The sequence below is a fragment of the Thamnophis elegans genome, chromosome Z, assembly GCF_009769535.1.
Source record: "Thamnophis elegans isolate rThaEle1 chromosome Z, rThaEle1.pri, whole genome shotgun sequence".
NCBI lineage: Eukaryota > Metazoa > Chordata > Lepidosauria > Squamata > Colubridae > Thamnophis > Thamnophis elegans.
The window spans coordinates 74,733,052-74,753,658 of record NC_045558.1 but is presented as its reverse complement, the minus strand read 5'-3'; the positions used below and the strand labels follow the sequence as shown (position 1 = coordinate 74,753,658).

At 42.4% G+C, this 20,607-nt stretch overlaps 1 protein-coding gene across 3 annotated transcripts in view; it reads left to right on the top strand.

Annotated features, from left to right (window-relative positions):
• Positions 1 to 19,121, top strand: part of FIGNL1 (fidgetin like 1) — a 63,786-nt gene extending 44,665 nt beyond the window's left edge. The window contains exons 1-4 of one of the 3 annotated variants that reach the window (XR_004256900.1): positions 11,343 to 12,345; positions 13,066 to 13,214; positions 18,275 to 18,351; positions 18,950 to 19,121. The gene's annotated coding sequence lies outside the window, so the exon portion shown is untranslated. Of the gene's footprint in view, positions 1 to 11,342; positions 12,346 to 13,065; positions 13,215 to 17,581; positions 17,620 to 18,274; positions 18,352 to 18,949 lie in introns of those variants that run through there. The other 2 variants (XR_004256898.1, XR_004256899.1) reach the window with 2 other exon arrangements.
• The last annotated feature ends 1,486 nt before the right edge of the window (positions 19,122 to 20,607 follow it).

Below are 20,607 nucleotides of genomic sequence, written 5' to 3'. Positions count from 1 at the left end.
GCTTAATGATCTCCAGGGCTCTGGTGACCGTTCTGAGGTAAGTCTTCCTCTGGCTAGCTCTCCCACAGCTGCATTCTTTGCTTAATAGCTCTGTGGACTATCCCTTTCATCTCTAATTGCTGCCAAGCCGCTGCGCTGCCCTTTGAGGCGTGAATGATGGTTTTAGCCTGGGCAGACAGCCGCGCTTCTCCTTTTCCTTTCTGATTGCTGCCAAGCCGCTGTGCTTCCCCTTTAAAGCACGAACAGTGGTTTTAACCTGGTGAGCCTGCTGGCCTCGCCACCATGCCACTTCTTTTTTTGGTGCAAACAGCAGTTGGAGCACAATCAGCTCCTTTGAACTTTTCAGAGCAGCGGGAGTGAGTGGGGAGCCATGCAACCCTCATTTATTGGCTGAAACCTTCGGACTCATTGGATTGCCTTAGTAAGGCTAAGGATTCACTTGCTCTTCTTCAGGCTTCATTTCTGAGGTAACAAGTTAGTGTGGGCTGGAGAGGTGGTGCCTCCATTTTGTGAGGCTTCTCTGTAATTCCTCATGGCTATCTGCCTTTTGATTGCAACTGATTGCCACTATGCCCATATCTATTCATCTCTCTTTAAGGGGCTGGGATTCTTTAGCCTCCAGGTTTCTGGCTAGCCCTTCCTTAAGCAAGATAAGTGCTCTCCCTTTCCTCTGACATAGTTGCTACAGCAGGCTTCTAATAGTGGTGGCTATTTTGAGTCACCAATAGTCAGGCCTCATTTTCCTTACTCAAATTGCCTGCTCCTACAAATCAGCAGTCTATCTGGCAGCTTTGGTTGCCTGAGCCGCTGTTGCTCCTGAGGGCCTAATTCTGCAAGTTAATCAGTCTAATATTCCCTGGGGTCCACGTCCAAGTATTTGGTCACATCCCAGGGTTAAGTGACTGTAACCACTAATATGATGAATTCATAAATTGCTAAATTAATAAAGTATTATATCTGCTCTCTTTCCATCTTCATCTCTTGCAATATATTCCATCTAGAAATGGCTGGTAGCAAAATAAGCCCTGGCAAGGCCAAGGCTAAGACCAAGCACTTATCAGCTTCTAAGGCATCAGGCAAGCTGTCTGCCAGGCGTCAAAAGGTGCTTAGGAAGCAGTTTGCCAAGGCACAAAAGGCAACTGCAGTGCAGTCAGACAATACCATGAGTGGTCAGGATTCATCTCTAGCTCCATGCAGGTAACTTCGTGACTTGTCACCTGATATTCCGGACCTTCCAGCTAATCAACCTGCTTGCTTTGACCCCCTCCTTTTCTCCCTTTGAGTATTTACCTCCCTTGGAGGGTACTTCCTCTGCTTCTCTTGACCTACCTCCTTCTTCCATGCCTAATCCTTCTCCACCTCCTGCGCCCCTCCTTTTGGTTTTACACAGGAAATGTGCGTCTTCAGAGTGTCAAGGCTGCCTTTCATCACAGATCCAAGGGCCCTACCTCTTCTACCACACCTACCACCTGTCAAGATCTACCGATGGTGGAGAAAACATCACAGGCGGAAGTGGATGATGAACCCCACCAATGTGACAACTCAGCATTGGCAGAAGGAGAAGTGGATGAGAATGAGTTGTCAGAATATGAAGGCCTGGAACCTGATACACCGAACTACTCAGGCCTGTTTACCTCCACTATTTTCAAATCCTTTTTCTTTAAGGCTAAGGCCATCACTGCCTTGATGAGGGCAGGAGATTCATCCACTCCCGACAAGGAGTTGAAGAATCGGGGGAGTGGCTGTTTTCTGAGCAGAAGGTTTCCCGTGATTCCATTTCTTCCCCTCAGATATTCATTGATGTTGTTCAACGTCAGTGGTCTCAACCTAGCTTGGCTATTGCCCCTAGTGGAATGGACAAGCATTTCTATGTTGCTGCTCTGGGAGAACCTTCTCCAGTGGCCTAAGGTAGATGCCCATGTTCCAGGAGACGAGGCCGAAGGCCTGAAAGTCGAAGACAAAAAAAGAAGAATCTTCCTTCTGCAAGGCCCACCTAGCTTCTACTTCGGCAATTAGGGCAACCACTGCCATTTCATATTTTAATTGCCCTTTTCTAATGTGGCTCTGCCAAATCCTAGATAGACTTCCACCTGGGGACACACGCTGCTGCCATCCACTGAGTTCTCTGCCGATGCTACCTGAAAGGAGCAAAGTTTGCCTTGTGAGCGTTGGCGGCCAATTTAATATCCCATTGGTTAGCCTGGTCAAAGTGACTCCCTAAGCACTCCCATTGGTGGTCATCTGCAGTATTATATGACTCAGTGGGAGGCAACCACCAAGGACGCGTGGGTGCTGCAGACCATCCGTCTAGGGCTCACCCTAGAATTTCAGTCTCCTCCCCCTCCCCATTTCATTCAATGTCCTGTCCCAAAGAGCTCCCTCAAGAAGGAATTCATGGAAGCAGAGATCCTCCATTTGATGAATATCAGGGCCACAGAGCCAGTAACCCCAGGGCATGAGGGAACCGGGTTCTATTCCATCATATTCCTGGTTCCCAGAACTCAGGGGGTTGGAGGACCATCTTGGATGTGAAAAGGTCAACAGTTATATAGCCTACAGATGATTCAAGATGCAATCTCTGTGTCCATACTGGCCTGTATCTGCAAGGGAGACCACCTGATGTTCATTGTCCTCAAAGAGGCCTATCTACACATTTCAATCAGACCCTTCACACAGGAAGTTCCTCAGTTTTGTTACAACTAACATTACCAGTACAGAGTTCTTCCCTTCGGACTCTCCTTAGCTCCTTGGACATTTACCAAAATCCTCGCAGCAGTAGCAGTCCAAGTCCGGTCAATCCCCATTTGTCTGCAATGTTATTTGGATGACATTTTGATACAGTGTCGACTCTCAGCTAAGCGTGTCGAGATCTGCGCATCACCCTTCACTTTCTGGCAAGTCACGGCTTCTCCGTGAATACTGAGAAAAGTCATCTACTTCCCTGCACCCCACTACTTCATCTGGGAGTGGTGATAGACATGGAATCATCCATGGTCTTTCTATCCTAGGGCCGTTGCACCAGCATTCGAGCTCTGGTGGACACTGTCACCTCTCGGCACAAGGTATCTCTGATATTGCTATCCCGCCTCTTAGGGAAGTTATACCTTGTGTAGACATAGTGCCATAGGTTCATCTCCATTCTCATCCATTACAATGATTCCTTCTCCCACACCAATGAGTGGGAGTTTCCACATCTCCAGCGACCATATGCGTGCCCCCCAGAGTCCTGTGATCTCTTCAGTTGTGGAAGTCCTGGGCAATTCAGAAGGCAACTCTGTTCAGGGAACCCGAACGGATAATTGTCACATTGGATGCCAGCCTGTTCAGCTGGGGGGCCCACCTCAAATCTCAATTGGCCCAGGGCCATTGGTCTCAGGACGAGCTGGAGAACAGCATCAATTGGCTGGAGCACCAAGCTGCTCACCTGGCTCTAGGTCAATTCCATCACCCGCATCGCCGGCCATCATATCCTCGTGATGACATCGCAACATTGCGACCAAGGCACATGTGAACTGCTAGGGCGATACCCACTCAAGGGCACTGATGCATGAGGCCAAACGCCATGCCTCTGGGTGGGGAAGAACCTCTTATCTCTGTGGGCGGAACACATATCAGGCTCGGCCAACATTCAAGCAGAGTGGCTGAGCAGGGCCACGATCGACCAGGCAGATTGGCAACCTGCAACCTGGACCTCTTCCCAACAACAGCACTCAGAGGTTCGGCCAGCCTAGTGGTGGACCCTATTTATGTCAATCTGCAGACCACCAGCTACCACATCTGCCCTTGTTTATGGTTCCAGACCCCGGGAAAGAGGGCAGTTCTCTGCATTGCTGGCTGCCCCAGCCTACTATACGCATTCCTCCCCTTCCCCTTCCTGTCAAGAGGTATGCAACCAAAATGCAGAACCTCATCGTCATCACACTACATTGGCCTTGCCAACCGTGGTTCACATATCTGCTCAGCCTCTTCATCTTTCCTCCATGGCGGATACCAGAACACAAGATCTCTCTCAGCCAGGGGGAACTGGAGTACCAGACCCACTGTGGCTCCAGTTAATCACCTGGCACTTGAGAGGGAGCTCTTAACTAGACACAATTTTTCTGCCAATGTCATCTCTATCATATGGGGCCTTGAGATGTGCTTCCACAATTGTATTTACGAGGCTTCCTGGCAGGCATTCTGCAACTGGTGTGCAGGAGCACACATCAACGCTCCTATAGTTACTGTCCTGCAGGTGTACTTCTTACAACATGGACTATCTAAGGGCTGGCACCTAGCACTCTCAGGAGGCAAGCGGCCGCCATTGAGACAGTTCTACCCATAAAAGACTCCATTTCCCTGTCACCCATCCTAAGATATGGAGTTTTCTCAGGGTCGCTGTCAACCTACACCCACCTGTAGTACACAGGTACCTCTCCTGGGACCTTTCTCTTGTTCTCCAAGCCCTTATGGTCCTCCCTTCAAACCATTAAAATCTGTGACTCTCAAACTCCTTACTATCAAGGTAGCCTTTCTTGTGGCCATAACATTGGCCAGGAGAATTTCGGAGCTGGCAACTCTTTCAGTCCACCCAGATCTGTTTCTCATCTGACCAAACAGAATCATTCTAAGACTCAACCCCTCCTTTCTATAAATCTGAAAGTGAATATGTGTTCCACAGGGCATAGGAGATTGTCCTGCCAAACTTTTGTCCTCACCCTGTCCATTCGTCTGAGAAAAGATTGCACAGGATTGGATGTACGATGGACAGTGCATTGTTAAATTAAACGACACCTGTATTCTGGTGCACTGAAAGCTTTTCATGTCTTTCCAGCCCACCCAATGGGCAGGAAAATGTCACCAGCAACGATTGGTAGATGGTTGATGGCTGGCATAGCCCTAGCCTATGAGCAACAATCCAGAGGCCATACCTCACTGCATCCTGGCCTCATTTGACCCATAGTGCTGCCTCTAACGCCTCCTGGGCAACTCAAGCATCAGTAGAACTGCAACATTGGGGCTCAACATTGCCGTTTATCAGACATTACTAGCTAGATTCCTTTGCTTTGGTGGAGGCGGCGTTTGGACGACATGTGCTGCAAGGGTTTCTCTCTATGATAGGGGCCCTGGACCAGACTCTTCCCCCACCGCTTGATCATCTATGCTTGGGTATATCCCATGCATGGAGTCTCCAAGCAGTGCACAGAGAAAGATGGTTGGTCTTACCTAAATGGTAGTTCTCTGTGTACTGCAGGAGACTCCATTCCCTCCCTGAAGAGCTGGTCTAGGATCCATCTTGAACTCTGCATTTCTAATTATCACTTTTTTATCTACGCCTTCGTTAAGAACTGAGCTACAGCAAGCCCAAGGAGGCATGTCAAAATATTCAAACTCAGTCTTGGGGCTAATAGGCAAAAGTTATAGCCCATGCATGGAGTCTCCCACAGTGCACAGAGAACTACCATTCAGGTAAGATCAACCATCTTTTTCAGATTCAAAGTTTAGAAGGTGTGCATTTTGTAGTTAAGATCTTTTGAAAATTATTTGATTTTTTAGAATCTCAACTCATTTGTGATACATTTCAACAACAAAATATATAAATATTCTCAGCTGATAATGGATTTTATAAATCTTTTTCCTACATAGCTTAATATTTTATATATCAAAAGAGTTTTCAGAACCGTAGCTATACATCCTTTGGTGAAAAATAATTTTCTATCCATCATACAGCTTATGGGGGGAAAAGCATGTGATGCAACCAAGTTCTGTTGTTCTGCCAAAACAATACTATAAATGTAGATTTTTCCATCATGCTCTGCTTTCATGAACAGAGCAAGATACGACCCGCCATTGCTAAGAAATAAAAACACAAGAAAGTTGTAGTTAGTAAACATTACTAAAAATCCTGCTCTTCTTTGCTTGCTATTGATTGCCAACCAATGGACTGATTTTCCTCAAAAGGGGAAGCGGCACTAGAAGCCAAAATGTGTTAATATCAATGCTGAAATAATAATTCCAAGGCACCAATGGAGACATTTAATTTCCAAATTTTCTGACTAAGTAGCGGGAGTATATAAATATCCAGAATTATTATAACACCAATGTATTTATTGTATGTATTGGGAGATTTTTAAAAATCTAATTTTTTTTAAGTACAGGTCAGAATTATCACTCGATCAGTCAATAAGGTTAACTGAACTTTATGTGTCTACATTTGCACTAAATGTTGCTCTTCCAGGCTAGATTCATTGCTGGCAAAACTAACAATGGAAGACAACTAAGAGGCCTTTTCGATTCCCTAACTCTAAAGCAAATTCTAGCCAAATAAATAGTGATATTTGGTTTTTAAGGTTTATCAAGATATAAAACAACTATAATGACTCTGGTGGGAGAATTATTGAAAGTAATAACTACTTCTTTCTAAAAAAAGAAAGTAGTTTTCTTTTTGCCCTACTCCTTTGTTTTCTACGGACTTCCTCTTCCCAGTTGGTGGAGACAGCAGCCAAGATGGGTTGTCTCTATCAGTAACAATAGGACTCAGTCTTCAGCTGTGACATCATTGGTACCACTAGTGACATCCTTCCAGCTTTAGACTCGTCCAATCTGCACACTTTTGCAACTCTCCTCCAAATTTATATCAGTAATTGGGTTAGCTATTGTTATCATAAATATTCAATTGGCTTTAATTAGCTTCGGTATGCTCCTTATTGGAACGCCAAATTTCTCCAAATTACCTCAAATTGCAGCTGCTGCTTGTTTCGAAGGCTGCTGCCTCTCAGAGAGTTTGAGTGCCACGAGTGCGCTCAGGAGCACTCCGTGACGTCAGACCTTCGGACAAGCCCACGGGCAGTAACCCAACAGCTTCTGTCCTTTCTGCAATTGGCTATGAGGCTTCCTTGAGGTTTTAGCTTCATTTGGTGCCAAAAACAGCTCCAGCCTCCATTTAGCAAAGGTTAGAGTTCAGGCGACATTTTCTTTGGCCACGAAAACCGCCGATAACATTTTAAAGCACCAAAGGCATCGTTTCTTTGCCGCAGCAACGCGGCATCTTACAGCTCAGCAAGAGAGCCCTGAATCACCAATTGTATGACGTAATTGATAAGTTGGGATATGGATCCTACCAGTCCTCAGTTGTTCCCTCCTGATGGCCCCATTGCTGACCCCTCTGGCTTACAACAGCTAGAAAGAGGACAGCACCAGAACCCAATCCAAAGGACAGACCTAAGATTTCCAAGGCAGCCCAAAAGGCGGAGGATCGCCGCTAACAACCAGCTGGACAAGCGATTTGCCAAGGCATAGCGTTTGGCAGCCAAGCAGCAGACCCAGGTCATTGCAAAGCGCCAGCCATCATTCCTTTCCTGTCAGGCCATTGCTGATTGAAAGTCACAGGCCCACTGATTCTCCTCAGATAACGAGGGAGCAATCTCAGGAATCACATGGTTCAGGGCCTGTGGAAACTTCTCTGGTTCTTCAAACCATTCAGTCAGCCATCTCCTGAGACCGGAATCCTCTGGCTGTGCAGGGCCCCTTACCAGCAGTTAAATTTGATATGGGCCTCCATAATATCTGAGGCCATAAAGCGAGGCATTGCTGCAGGTCCCCAACAACATGCTGCTGATCATCTGGCTCCAGTTGTGCCATCACCAAGACAGTCTCAAACTAGCAAAAGTCCATCCTCTCAGTCCTCAGTCTCTACCCATTCTGACCAGGCCTCAGTGGGGATGAAGGAGGAACAGGCAGTTAGAGACTCTGACTTATTGGAGGATGAGGATTTAACACCTGATCAACCTACCTTTGTAGGTTTGTTCAAATCAGCAGTATTTAAATCTCTCCTTAAGGCTAAAAAGATCACCAAGGTCTCAGACTCAGGAACTGGGCATCCAGTGTATCCCTCTTTTTCTGGAACTCCTGGTAGAGAAGGAAGTTATTCCTTTTACCAAATTATTTGTGGATTTAGCTCCAAAGGCAATGGGGATCCCCCGGGATCAGGGCCTCTCCCCAATTCTTTGGAAAAGAAACTCTACAATGTGGGAACAGAGCTAGCAAAGCTATTGGAAACCCTACCTGCACATCCCCCAGTGGCGACCCTGTCCTCCCCTTCGCACTAAACTCGGGCCCCAAGGAAGTCTTAAAACCTGAAGACAAGCGTTTCGGGCAGAAGCTTGTGAAAGGGCACCGGGCTTCTGCATGGGCTGTTAGAAACCTCCACTTCTTCTTTTTTCAGCAGAGCGGGCCATTCGCTAGATCAAACAGCTCCAGGAATGCCTTCCCCCATCAGATGCTAGAACTCATAGGGACCTTAGTGAAATCAAAGTTGCCATGGAACTTGTGGCAGATGGCTCCCTCAATTCAGTCAGGTTCTCTTTTAAGGCCATGGCCTCCTCAGTTTCTATCAGACACTTGCTTTGGTTGAAACAATGGCAAGCAGATGCCAGAGCCAAATGGAAGCTGGTTTCAGGTGCATTTGGAGGAGAAAAACTTTTTGGGGCTCCGCTGAAACCCCTACTGGTGGAATCCGACAAATGCAAGGTTCTGCTTTCTCTTTTTCACAAATTCGAAAACAAGCCTTCTCCCTTCTATCACATGTTTAAGCCGGCCGCCTTCAGCAAACCAAGAAAGAAACCACTTAACTCCATTTGCAGAATTAAGAGTACTTTATTGGTTATGAAAGATGTGCAGCTAAGTAAAGCAAGGTCTGAGGCAAAAAAGCGCACGAAATCATACATATCAATATTGTCCAACCACCTTCCCCCCGCGTTAACCCCCATCCCATTGTCCAATCTGAAGTCCCTCAGGTGTCATGTGGTTTGCATCTCCAAGAAGCATCAGAAGGTTGGTATGCAGGACCGGTTTGCCTTGACCAACTCTAAACACCAGCCATCAGCATGCGCAGTAGAGGGTGAGAACAAAACTCCCAACTTAACAATATCCTCCTGTACCAAACATATCCCTCCCAAATATCATGCCCCCTCCCATTTCAATGGCAGCTGAAGCGAATAGTGAAACAGAAGCTGACAGCAGGTCTCCCTTTCGGGATCAAATGGGGAGTTACCTTTAGTCCTCAATGCCCATCAAATCCTAGGCAGTTCTATCAGCCACAGGACAGATTTGAGAGGGGAAGCCACGTTTCCCCCCTAAGAAGCCCTTCAAGGGCTCTACCAACTGACCCGTGGGAAGCCACGACCACGGACCTGTGAGTTCTGAACAACAATAAAATTTGGCCTGTCATTTCTCTCCACTCCCTTGATGCTTTTTTCCCCTTGCCCCGTCTCCCAGGAGCCATCTCGCAGACTCCTGATGGAACAAGCGGGTCCACCATCTGCTGGAGATCCACGCATATCTGGTTGATCAAGGGTTTTACTCTCAATTATTTGTTGTACCAAAAGCATCGGGTGGGTAGAGATCAATTCTCAACCTAGAAACCTTGAACCTGCATATCAAATATACAGGTTTCAAAATGCATTCAATCCAGACCATCCTAGAGGGGATCAGGGAGAGCGACCACCTCACATTGGTGGACTGACAGAGGCATAGAGGCACATCCCCATTCTACCGCCCACAAGGCAATTTCTAAAGTTTTGCTATGCATCAAGCATTACCAGGACAGCTCCCTCCCCCATTCAGCCTGTCGTCCACGCCGAGGGTGTTCACAAAGGTCCTTGCAGCACTAGCAGCCCATCTCCACGCTTGGCCCATCAGACTGCAGGGCTATGTTGACTACATCTTGATATAGTCCAGTTCAGCGAATCAGGCGTGCAAGGATCTTGAGGTCACCCTCTCGACGCTCAGGGAGCATGGCTTCTCCATCAACATGGAGAATAGCCACCTTGTCCCACAACAAGGCTGTTGCATCTAGGCCCAGTAACCGACAACAGTGTAGGGCCACAGTTTTACTCTTCCCAGACCACCTCCCCAGCCTATAGGACTGGTCCTGCAGGTGAAAAGGAGCCGCCAAATATCTCTCCTCAGATTCTCCCACTCCTGGGCAAAATGGTCCTCCTGTTTCGGCATCGTCCCCTGGTCCAGGCTGCACAGTTGGGGGCTGCAGTGGTTCCTCATGCTACACCAAAGAGCCAACAGAAGCTGTTCAGCAAGGTTGGTCACCGTTCCAACAGAGGTAATCAGGCCCTGGGTTGGTGACTCTCCTCAATTATCACCAAGGGGTCCTTCTTGTGGGACTCGGCCTGCATCACAATAACGATGGACACAGGTATCATGGGTTGGGGCCCCATCTCCACTCTCAGATTGCAACAGGGCACCTCGGGAGAAAAGACACAACACCATTGTCTCGAACTGTGAGTTATCCACCTAGCTCTCAAGCAGTTCTGAGACCTTGTGATGAACTCACATGTACTAGTTCTCACAGACAATATAACAACAAAAGCACACATAAACTGACAGAAGACACATGGTCCCACGCTCTGATGGATGAGGTGAATCGCCTGGGCACCTGGGCGGAACATCCTCTGTTGTCACTCACGAGAAACACATCAGTGGCGTAGACAAAGTCCAAGCAGAACTGGCTGAGCCAATCCCAAGTCGATCACACAGATGGAGCATAACACCAGAGCTGTTCCATAAAATGATCCACAGGTTCAGCGTTCCAGTGATAGATCTGTTCTCGACTCATCTCAACAAACTGCCCATCTTCTTCACCAGGTAGCGGGCCCGGGTCGGCGGGGGTGGATGCCCTTCATTGCACGTGGCCAGAGGGTCTCCTCTACGCATTCCCCTCTCTTTCGCTAGTCCAGAGGGGGATCCGCAAGATGATCAAAGAGCAGGCCGAGCTCCTCCTCCTGTTCCCCCACTGGCCGTGTTTCCCGGACTTGGTCAACCTCTCCATGGCCCTCCATGGCAGATCCCTATTCCCAGGCCACATTGACACACGGCTCTCTCATCCATCTGGACCCACTCTGGTTGCAGTTGACCGCTTGGAGATTGAGCGGACAACCCTAGCAGTGCCGAATCTCTCTCCAAGGGTCATACAAATTCTCCAATCCTCAAGGTGCACCTCCACCAACCGTATATATGATGTTACCTGGAGAGTCTTCACACCTGGTGTGACAGTCACAAGATTGTCATGACCTCGGCATTGGTCCTGTCGATCTTGAACTTCTCCAGCAAGGACTGGATGCGGGTCTTTTCCATCAACACCCTAAAAAGGCAATGGTTGCGTTAGCATCGGTTCTACTCTCCATCATTCGAGATTCTCTTCACCATCCTTTAGTGACTTGTTTTGCTCCGGGGGCCAACATCAATCAGATTCACCACCTGGGATTTGGGCAGGGTTCTGGACACCCTCTCACAAGATCCCCCTTTGAACACTTCGTACCATCTGCATGAAGGTAACGTTCCCTCACAGTTGCCCTTTTTGGTAGCAATTACTTCAGCACGCTGCATTTCGAATTGCCACTCTGTCCACTGGGCAAGACTTTTGTATTTCCATGAGGCAGGGTAGTGCTTCAGCTTGACCAGCGTTCATCCTGAAGGTCACAGTAGGTTCCACAGGGCCCAGGAGATCATTCTACCCAATTTCTGCTCTCCCCTGCCCACAGACTTGAGCACAAATGGGACAAGCTGGACGTGCGCGTGCACTCCACATCTACATTTCCATCTTTTTGACACTCAGGGGCCCTGTTTGTTTCTTTTCATCAAGCTAACATGGGTGCCAAAGTCTCTTCCAGGTCCATTGGACATTGGATCAGGTCCTGCATCTTGAAATCCTATGGAGCTCAGGGACTGCGGCTCCCTCCTCATGTGACACCACATTTGACGAGAAGCGTGGCCATTTGGCAGTGTGGTCTACCCAAGTGTCAGTCGAGGAAATCTGCAAAGCAGCCATGTGGTCTTCACCATCTCTGTTTGTAAATAATTATAGATTAGACATATGTGTCAGCAGATGCTGCTTTTGTCAGGAGGGTTCTCCAACAAGTCAGAACAGGACAATCAGCTTCAGGCCAGTCATCTACCCGCTCTTAATATCATGGGCAAGCTTTGGTATGTCCCATCCTGGCTGCTGTCTCCACCAATGGGGAGACTGGGCGTTGGTCCTTACCTGATATGTCCTTTCTCCGGACGGTGGAGACAGTAGCCAGCCCCATCTCATAAGATGACTAAACTCTGAGAGACTGTTAGCGATTCATGGATTAGGAATAGTTTAGGGCACACTGGAGGAGAGCATGATTATGTTATCGGATGTTGTGATTTACACAATGCATCAGTCTACAGATCTACCTTCGTTAAAGCTGGGAGAAGTCACCAGTGGTACCAGTGGTGTCACAGCTGTAGGCTCAATCCTATTGGTCATTAGACAGAAACAACCCATCTTGGCTGCTGTCTCCATCATCGAGAGAAAGGGCATATCAGGTAAGGACCAACACCCATTTTATTTCTTTTTCATTAATTGTAGGAGGAAATTAACGAAAATCCAGTTCTGATGCTGGTGTACATAGTCCCTGTCTCTTTCTGACAAGATGTTTCTGATGAGATATGTCAAGAATGAGGAGATTTTCCATCTGGTACATCTAAAACATCTCTGCCTAACTTTTGAGATGCCTTTGAGTCTTCGCCTTGGGGATCTTCGCCCAGTCTATAGATATGAATAGAGAACTTTAAAGGAGAGCAGCACAGGGTACTCTTGATATAAAGGGAAATGAAATAATGACATGAAATAGAAAGAATGTGGTTTGCAACAGTGACTTAGCTCCTCTGATATTTTTGAATTTCCTGTTCCAAGCTGGGAAGTAAGCAATTTAATCCTTGTTTTAGTCAGACCCTGCACATTTGGGATGGATGAGTAAAAACAATGAAGCCCCTATTTGCTCAATTCAAAGTGACTTTCTAATATGAAGACGCTCTTTGATAAGAAGCAAAACGTCTTCAGGAAAAAAATAAAAAAGTCCAGTTGCCTCATGAAAAAGCACCTTTGGGACTGTAAAGGAAGGAAACTCTAGGAGACTCAGCACTTTAATTTTCTTGGCTTGAGCATCAGTTGGATGGCTTTCTGGGTCTGATTAATATTTAACTGTGTTCTTTTTGATATTCTGTCCAAAATATATTGTTTTGCTTTTTTGCTTTTTTATTCAGGGGTTTTCTCTAAAACAACATACTATCAGGATGCTCTTAAGCAACTTCAAGCAGACCCTTAGCCTAGAAGCACTTGGTGCTCCCCCTCTGAAAGTTCACTACATCAGCTTGGAGACAAGAGCAACCGCGTTGATAAGTCAACTGCCCAGGTAACCAGCAGATGCATTAGGAGCTGATGGTGAAGTAATAAAACAGAAGTCATGACAAAGAACAAAAAACAGTTTCAGTTTGTCTAAGTTTATAGGATTTTTTTAAAGTCAATAAGAAAATGGTATTATACTAAATAGCAGAGGCAGGATTCCTGAAAGTTTGGAATTATTGAATATTATTCAGTAATTTAAAACAGTAGTACTTATTAGCAGTATAAATGTAAAAAATTATCTGTCATACTGATTTTAAAAGAGGCTCCAAATGGATTCACCACATTTAAACTTTGCCTAAACCTCCTAATATCTTCAAAGTTTTTGTTTAATCTCATACAGGTAGTTCTTGCTTACTGATCACATTTGGGACAGGCAAGTCTATCACCGTTGCTAAGCAGAAAATCATATGACCACAATTGATTTATGGCATCATGACCCATTTTATTGTATTGAATATTACATAATTGTCACTTAATGATATTTCTATGTTCTGTGTTAACTACTTATCATTATCTGGTTACAAAGCACACAAATTGTGATTGTCATTATAGGATATTGTGATGGTTGTCAAAGTTTTTTTTTTAAACACCATTATAAGTGGTGGTTTAATCATTCAAATGTTAAATAAGGCAGTCAGCAAATAAGGACTACCTTGAGTAAGATACCCTACACAGATTTTGAATATAATGCAAGTGGCCTCAGAATGGTTTCCCTATCTATATGAGACTAATCTGACTTGAACTAAATTTTAAATAAACTTAATAGATTATCCCTACATTTGCAAAAGATTACCTTGGCACAGTATACATTTTATGGCAGTACTTCCATGACTTTTAATTCTTTGGCTAGGACCTGAATCATTGCTTTCAACACTCTGTTGATTACATTGTGATATTAATTTGGTTAGAAAATTAACAAGAATAGCCAAAGTATATGAACATTAAATTACCAGTACTTGAAATTGTAGGAAAATGAAATTGGTTCTTTCAACATATTTATCCATCTAACAAGAAAGATTTAGCACACAACTGAACTGGAAGCGCAGTGTTGCTGAAATGATCACTCATTGGTATAGAATAGAATAGAATAGAATAGAATAGAATAAACTTTGTGACTTTGAATGCACACAAATCTGCATACATTAAACTGAAATTTTGTTGCATACAGCTCTCAAAGGTCACCACCTCCAATATATCTACTACATGATTAAATAAACACAAACAAAAAAATAAATAAATAAATTTTAAAAAGTTATGTATATAATATATATTTTTGCATTTAAAAGATCCTGGACTATGTCCCTTAATATCTTCTTTTTAAAAAAATATAGCAAGATATCCTTCTTAGACCTCAGGAGTTATGTGACTAGACTTCAGTCAGTAAATTCATTCTATATAAGACTAATTTGGTTTCAACTGATATGGATGGATAATTTGCAAATGGAAAGAATCTCTATCTAAATCTCCAGATAACCATATATTGAATTACATGCTGACTTGACTAGATCAAATTCAAGAATGAGGATTTTTATTTCTCCAAATCTTTCTGAACTCCATATCAGCTGTGTTAATTATGGATGTTAAGCATTAGGAAACAACTGGAAGAAGACAATATTCCCACCATTGGTCTGAAAGATTTAAGAAACTTCATATAGGTAATTTTCCATTTACGACTGCAGTTGGAACCAAATTTCCATTGCTAAGCAAGATGGTTGGTAAGAGAGTTGCACCTGATTTTATGACCTTTTCTTGCCTTGGCTTTAAGCAAACCACTGAAAGCGTTAAATGAATCTGGCTTCCCCCCTTGACTTTTGCTTGTCAGAAGCTATCTGGGAAAGTCATAAAGGCAATCACATGACCTTGGGATGCTGCAATTATCATAAATATACATTGGTTTTCAAGCACACAATTTTTTTAGTTCATTTTTTTTTTGTTACATAGAACACACATACCCACAACGAGAGGAAAAAAAAAACAGAAAAAAAAACATCATCACATATAGCATGTCATTTGGCTACAAGTGTTTTAGGCATTTATCATTCTTATACATTTATTATTTCATTTAATAGGTTATATATACAGTTTGGGTTACTTTATTTACCATCCCTTCCTCCTGTTTAACACCACTTATTTCCCTTTCTTTTCTCCCTTCCTCCCTCTCTACTTTCTTCCTTCCTGCTCTCCCTGCCCTTCCTTCTTCCTGTACCTTCTCCTACTCCTACCTTCCTCATCCCCTTCCTACCCTCTCTCCTCCTCTTTCTCTCCTTTCCATCCTCCTCTCCTACCTCTTTCTTTCACCCTCTCTCCCTGTCTCTACTTTCTTCCTTTCTCCTTTCCTTCCCCTTCCTTCTTCCCTTACCTCTCCTTGTGCTTCCTACTCTTTCATCTTCCCTCCTACCCTCTCTCCTGCCTTTTCTCTCCCATCTTCCTTTCCTTTCTCTTTTCCTTTCTGCCCTCCCTTCTCTACTTTCCCTCCTTCCTCCTCTCCTTCCGCTTCCTTCTTCCCGTGCCTTTCTCCTACTCCTACTCTTCCTCTTCCCCTTTCTACCCCTCTCCTCCTCTTTCTCTCCTTCCATCCATCCTCTCCTTATCTCTTCTTCTTTCACCATCTTCCCTTTCATTCTCTCCTCCTTCTCTCCCTTTCTTTTCTACTATTATTGGTGTGTCTATTTAAATCTCAGTTTATATTTCCTTGGGATGGTACTTCCGCCACCCAATATAATTTAGTATCATTTCTTATTCCCTTACCTTTGCTAATCTATCCTAACTATATTTCCCTCCACAGACACACTTTTGCATCTCTCTATTATGTATATACTTATATAATTTGATAAAAAAAACTAAAAAAAAAACCACAACATACATATGTTATAAAAGCTGGTTACAAAAAAAAAATGTGCATCTCTTCCATTAATTCATATAATTCAAATGTCTTAACTCAAATATTTACTATATCAACATCATCATACCTCCACTTTTAGTTGACTACAATTATTAAACATCTTCATCCTTAACTATACCAAAAATTCAATCCCTAACCACATGCTGGCATTTCATTTACTTATTTATAAAATCCTCCATTAACATTAAGTTCCTCATATCCTGTTTTAGCTAAATATCCATAATATTTAATACCAAAAAATTTCTAATTTCTAATCCTCCATGTATATAATTTATTATCATTCTCCTTTATTTATTTAGTTATATCCTATATCATAGCATTTTTCCCCTATTAATTAAGATTTAACTGTATATAGTTTTATTTATTTTTATAATTATTATTATTGTAATTAATAATCTTTATATATAGTCCAAAGATATTCTAACCTTCCCTTCTCATATCCAATTATTACTTATCATAACAACTCAACATACATACGTTACTCTCATTATCAATTATTATTCAACTATACCTATTGCAAATGAATTTAACTAGGTTTAGCTAATTTTGAAATACTCTTCCATCATCAGCCTGTATCTCTCCAATAACAGAACAATCTTATATCTGCGGCCATTCGTGGGTCCAGTTCTCCAAATATCTTTATGAGCAAGTCCATACGAAGAAATCTTTGCACCTTTTGTTTGTAGAGCCTCTCATATAATGTTGCCACCCTCCTCTTTATTTCCTTTATCAGCTTGTCTTAATTCTCAGTAGTGGTATCAAATGTTTTGCAGATGTATTTCATAAAGTATGAATTCTTTAGTGCTTCTCACTCCTCCTGCGCCCTGTCTTTTGAAATAAATTTTCTGGTGTGTCTGCCTCCTCTTCAAACCATTCCATTCTTTCCCTCCCTCAGAAGTAAACCAGTTACCCCGAATATCAAACAAATTCAGAATCTTTATCTCCGACATCCTTGGTTTTGTATTTGAAAGCATTCTCAGTTTTTTCTCATACTTTGTTTGCCAAAAACACCAAATAATCCAATTTTCCTCTGAATTCTATCTTGTGTGTCAGACAATTTCTGTAGTGCTGAAGAAATCACTTTAATAGACACTTGAATAGACGCCATTGTTATACGCAGTTAGTATTTTTCTTAAGAGCTCTGAAGTATTTACATGTAAAAGCAGACTGAAAGCTGTACAATCTTATCAGATCTTAAGCCAATACTGCCAAGCAATAAAAGTGTCAAGATGTAAACAGCCAAATTATAATGAATTGGTTTACAGCCCATTTGCGGAAGATCAGAGGAGATGTTGGAGTAATCTATCCATTATCCGTGTGAGTAACATTTAAACCACCGTCCAAAGGCATTAAAAGTTCAAAATCGCCGCTAGATTCTTCTGTTCTTTAAATTAGGTTTAAATTTTTAGATGGTCCGTTCTCTCTATAATAAAAATATCCTTACCAGCTGAAAACACTTTCTCTTTCTTTAGGGCTGCCTGCAGTTTCAATTAGCCTTGTGGCTAATCCGAAGTCACTGGCAAAGGAGGTTTTCCAGGTCCCCAGAGACTTTGTGAACGTCTCTGGGACCACTGGGTCTCCTCCTACCTTTCATTATCTCTCCGGGACAGCTTGGGTCCAAAAAGGGACCGTCCCAGATGCTTCGGAATAGAAGAGATTCAGGGAGATCCTGAAAGTCCGTCTTCTCACTGCTAAGCCCCGCCTTCTTCCAAGCACAACAAATTTTGATCATGGTGATCATAAGAATCTTGCAACAATGTACGGGTGGAAACCAGTGGTCAATCACTGTTGCTAAATCAATCCATCAATCATCTATCTATCATCTATCTATCTATCATTATCTATCATCTATCTATCCTAACAGTTTTTGTAGAACTGAAGTCCTCACTCCAGTCATGAGAAGTCTTCTGTTTTGGGTTGTGTTATTAGAGTGAACAAATGGGAAAATGATAAATAAATAAAGTCTATAGTTTCTGCCAGATAATGTGCATATAATCTCAATGCATACATATTAAAGAGGTGTCTGTGGTATATCAGATTTGAATGAGATAACTTTTGCTTATGATTTTTTAGACACTAGATTTTAAATCTATATTAAGAATTAAATCTAACATTCTTCAAAGAATGGACATTTGCAAAAGTTTACGAGAAGGATTCTTTTATAGGTAAAAATACCAGTATCTGGGAAAAAGTCAGGTGGTTATCTTCATGTTAATTCAGAAATGGATTTTTCCCTCAACAGGTAAGTTTTAAAAGAGTCATGTTTTTAAAATTGTTGGATATTTGAACAACCATACTGTGTATGATAGTTATTCTATCATACTATACTTAATAGCCTTAGAGGAGATATTGCAGTTTGATTAAAACAAATGGTAATGAAACTGATAAAATAAAGAACTGTGTATAACTTGCAATCCATTTCTGTATCAACCAGTACAAAATGCTGATGTAAATAAAGACATATTGTTAATTGGGTTGCTAATATAAGTTTCCAAAAGTGATTCATGTAAAGTTATACTACATCCACCTACTAGTGTACGTTTTCACTGATTTGCATCTAGTCTATATAGTTTCCTCAGACAGTAGATATTTACTCATTGGAAACCAATTGGGGAATACAAAAATAAGTAATTTTTTTAAAAAAAAACATAGTTCCTAGAAATATCAACAAGTTAAAAGCTTTTAAAAATAATGGTTTATCCTTAATAATATTTACCTAAAGACATAAAACAAATGATGTATTGGGAGGGACTGCAGCAATGAATCTATTCTAGGTTAAAATCTTAACTATTATATTTCTACCATGTTCAACTACATCTTTTCTAACAATTTTGTGTTAGCTGGAGTCTACAGGAAGTCACGCTACAGCTCTGCAATGGCCACAGAATTCCAGTGTATGTTTCTTCTATGAAGACTATTTCTGGATAAAATACTTAATATGTAGACTGAATTATTATTATTATTTGTATTAGTATATTCAAATCCAATAAACATTCTTACAGACAACCAGAACATATGAACCATTTATTTATTATTTAAAGTTTAATTGCCTTCATAACTACTCTAAAGACTTAGAATTACAAATGTAAAAAAATGTAAATAAAAATTACAGAGAGACAAAAGTGTAGCTGAATAGAAGACAGAATTTAAAAAAAAAAAACATCATGGGGTACACATGGCCATCATCCTTGCAACCAAGTCCTTAACAATTTGCAGAGTCAAAAGAGTAAAAGCAATACAGATCTCTATGGCTATATGTGATTCCATTGGGCAGGAACCATCACTGAGGAGATACACTTCCTGGGCGCCACAGTAACACTGCTTAATTGACTCTTTGGGGTTTAAACTAAAGCAGATGAAGGATAATAAAAGGTATATATAGATTTTAAGTAGCTTGGAGTTTTATATCCTGTCCAGTTTAAAATAATTTACATATATTCCCAAGGTATTAGGGCTGTGTATACTTAAAAATAATTTGGGATTAATGTTTAATATTTTGCCCAAGCACAACACCTGCTTACTATTCATTGAAGCAACTATGCTTTTCTGCATTATTCTCTGGATGCCTGAAAAAAGATATTAAATCATGTTAATAGGATAGGTTATTAAAATTATCAAATATTTTTCTAGGCTGATGAGGGAGCTTGAAAAAGGAATGACTGCTTTAATTAGTAGCCGAAAAGTGCTGTACTTATATACTTTCGTAATATCCCAAATGCTTCTCTAAATAATGTTTGATTTCAGGTGTCTTATAAATGAACCAGTGTAGTTTAGCAGGAGACACTCAGCCATGGGAATTCATGGAATAATTTTGGGCCATCATGCTGTGTCAGCTCAACTTGCTTCACACAAATGTAATGTGAAAAAAGTAGAAGAGACGATGCTGTCTCTTCTTAATGCAATTAAGCTCTTGAAGGGAAAGTGCATACAATATAACAATAAAATTAAAAACAATAAAATCTATTTGTCTCAGCACTAAAATGCACTCTATAGTCAAAGAATAGCCAAGAACCTTTGAAATATAGTATTTAGCATATGGTTCATACAGTTTCTTTTTAAAAAACCAATTCAATTGCTAGAAGTGCGGTGGCTCACATGGTTAGGACACTGAGCTAATTATGATTGGCAGATTCACATTCGTGACCAGTTCCTTCCATGAGGTAGGGTGAACTCCCATCATATTCTCCAGTTCCTGTTGACCCACAGTTCAAAAGCTGAGACCAAAAGTACATAGATGGGTACCACATCGGTGGGATCTTAATGGGGACATGAAGGAGTCCCCAACTGTGTATTCCCTGGGCAATAGTGATATTACCGTTCAGCCCTTTCAACCCAGAAGTGCTTTGGTGCTTCCAACACAACTGTACACTATTCAGTTGCTATATTGTCGCCTTGTCCTTCCATAATTAATAGGCAGGATTTATTATAATAATATGAATAAGATTTTGAATGCCTAACAAAGACATAGACTATATTAATAACAGACTTGCTCTGAAAG